This window comes from Triticum dicoccoides, chromosome 3A (assembly GCF_002162155.2).
Source record: "Triticum dicoccoides isolate Atlit2015 ecotype Zavitan chromosome 3A, WEW_v2.0, whole genome shotgun sequence".
NCBI lineage: Eukaryota > Viridiplantae > Streptophyta > Magnoliopsida > Poales > Poaceae > Triticum > Triticum dicoccoides.
The window spans coordinates 611,231,626-611,234,649 of NC_041384.1; the positions used below are offsets into that span (position 1 = coordinate 611,231,626).

Below are 3,024 nucleotides of genomic sequence, written 5' to 3' on the forward strand. Positions count from 1 at the left end.
AGGAAAGGCTCCTAGGAAGCAGCTAGCCAGCAAGGTTTGTGACTGCAATATTGATAGTTTACCTATGCCATGTCTTTATTTATGGTTTAGGTAAATTGAACTGGGTATAATTTGAACCTCAACCTTCATTGCCAGCTTATGACCAGATATCCTACTGATGTATATCGACTATCATGGTATTATTGTTAATTTGACCATGTGCTCTACTTTGCTTTTTGACAGGCTGCCCGTAAGTCTGCTCCCACAACTGGAGGAGTGAAGAAGCCTCACTGTTACCGCCCTGGAACTGTTGCTCTTCGGTGTGTAAAATCTTCCAACCTATTCTAGCATGTGTTATAGTTTTGTTTTGAAGTATTCTCAAATGAGTAAATTTTGTGCTTGACTTTGCAGTGAGATCCGCAAGTACCAGAAGAGCACGGAGCTGCTCATCAGGAAGCTTCCATTCCAGAGGCTTGTTAGGGAGATTGCTCAGGACTTCAAGGTGATCAATCAACTTGTGCACTACATTGTGATGCTCCTGTTGTGTCAACTCTTATAGTATGATGAATCAAGTAAACTAAAAGCACCATCCTGTTCTGTCTGTGCAGACTGACCTCCGCTTCCAGAGCCATGCGGTGCTGGCCCTTCAGGAGGCTGCAGAGGCCTACCTGGTGGGTCTCTTCGAGGATCCGTGGCGAGAGGGCTTAAGGTGCTTGCTTTGCCTGTGGGAATGTCTCTGGCGGGCATCTGTGTCTGCTTTTGCTGCTGTTTTTAGTGATTGTTTGGAACTGCTAGCTCTAATTTAACTTCTCGTTCCCCTGTTTCTGCTGTCAGTATTCGCCTCTGCTTCAACTGATTAATTTTCTGCGTGCCAAACAGAGCCTGTGATGTTATCAAAATATTTGCTACTCTTAATGGGTTTATCCCACTTGATGATCTTAACCACCAAGATCTCTGAGGCTCTTATTTCTAGTCTAATGTTATCAATATAGTACATCCGCTGTTTGCATGATAGATACATATATGTGACATCAATTTGTCGTTGGATATTGCTGGAAACTAGCTATGCCACATCAATTTCTTGGTTGTCTAGTTTGTTATGTCACATCAATTATATGCTTTTTCTGATATTGTGTTTTAGCTACTGCCACTTTGAGCTGTTGTAGATTTTAGTTATCAATTACAACAAAGCATTCTTACATTCCAGACTTGATCTTACTACTAAATAGCACCCCCTGTTGTTGTTGTTGTTGTTGTTATTATTCACCCTATCCTTGTTGTTCTGTTTTCTTGTTGGTAGATATTTTGAGTAAATTCAAGACGAAAGATGTTCAAAGAAGCTCCAAGACATTCTTATATAGCAAGTTATGTAATAATAGATGGGTTATCTAGGAATTTGATGTATCTTCTCTCTGTTTGTGAATGAAATAGTAATTATGTATGTGATTTAATGTATCTTCTCTTTGTGAATTTCATGTATGTTTCAGAATTACAATTCCTGTTTCATATGAAATAGTAATTATGTATGTGATTTGAAAATGTGTGCAATGAAAACATGACTCATGCGACCCACTTATCAAAATAATTTGAGCACATTTGAAATTTCTGACGTGTGGGACCAGTGTATGATATTATGGTATTTGGGACAAATGTAAAACAGTGGAAAATAAAATAGCAAAAAGTAAAAGATCATACGCTGTAAAAGGCTGCATCTAGAAATAAAAAGGCCAAATTGTTGGGCTAGGCCCATGTAGCTAGAGAAAATTAATAAAGAAAATATACAGTAAAAAGGCTGAATTGTTGGGCTAGGCCCATGTAGAAAACTGAATTGGACCGGGCTGAATCTTGTGCCACATCAGCTTGCCACGCTGGATGCCTACGTGGCCTGGGGAGGTTGCTAGTGACCAAAACACCACAGTAGACGTATTTTGGTCATAAACGTCTTCGACCATTCCATAAGAAAGGTCGCTAATGTCAGTTTATGACGGCCAGCTTTTGACCTTATGTTTTTTGTCACAAAAAGGTCACATATGAAAATTTGTGACCATTTAGTGACCAATAGTGGTGGTCACAAGTTGACATATTTCTTGTAGTGTAGATGGTCATGCTCACCACTCCAGCCGGTTGTCTAGCTTGTATTGCTTCCAATTTGGTTAAATTGCATCTGCTTAGCTTACACATTATACCTTTGAATATGACATGCCTTTCTGTTTTTGGTACATACTAGTACATCTGTGTATTAACCATGTTCTTACATCAAACAAATGTTCTTGTGTATCCCTCATCAATCATTTATGACGAGGCAGGCAGGCAAGGGGACTACTCCTCATTTAAAGAATGCAACGTCAACCTCCCGACATGATTCTCAAGAAACAGAAAGGCTAGATAAAGATAGTGAACGTAGCTCTGTAGTTGATTACAGCATTTCCCCTACACTAGCATCGCAGGTGCTTGCTCTAACTTGGTAGCGTGATATGTGGTTGCATGTTGCATATGGTGTCTAGATTGTAATTCTTCCGATCTGGTTAAACTGCATGTGCTAGTCTGCTTAGCTTATACATTATACCTGTTAATGTGACATGCCTTCATGTATTTAGTACATAGTACATCTGTCTATTAAGCATGTCCTTACATAAAACTATTGTTTTTTTGTATCCCACATCAATCAACATGACGAGACACCTTTAGTATATGCAGTGCAATATTAGTTGCATCTTTCATATGATTTATAGCATGCGATGCTTCTAATTTGTTGAAATTCCATTTATGATGGGACGCTTTTAACTTGGCAGAGTCATATTGGTTGCATCTTTCATGTGGTGTCTAGCTTGCATTGCTTCTTATTTGCTGGAATGGTTTCTGCTTAGTTTACACAAACAGTTGTGAACATGCCATGTCGTCCTGTTTTTTCGTACATATTCCATCCTGGTATCATGTGTTTGCCTTACATCAAAGTAGTGATTGTCAGTATCATGCATGAATGAGTTCTGAAGAGAGAATTTTATTGCTTTTTCTTGTCGATTTTACTTGAAAATTCAAAATCAA

At 38.9% G+C, this 3,024-nt stretch overlaps 1 long non-coding RNA gene and 1 other non-coding gene across 2 annotated transcripts; both read left to right on the forward strand.

Moving 5' to 3' along the window:
* Positions 1-218: 218 nt before the first annotated feature.
* LOC119272305 lies at positions 219-669 on the forward strand. Its single transcript, XR_005134732.1, has 3 exons — positions 219-299; positions 391-481; positions 588-669. It is a non-coding gene; the product is annotated as an uncharacterized LOC119272305 (long non-coding RNA).
* A 189-nt stretch (positions 670-858) lies between these two features.
* LOC119273805 lies at positions 859-941 on the forward strand. The gene has a single exon (XR_005134987.1). It is a non-coding gene; the product is annotated as a small nucleolar RNA SNORD24 (small nucleolar RNA).
* The last annotated feature ends 2,083 nt before the right edge of the window (positions 942-3,024 follow it).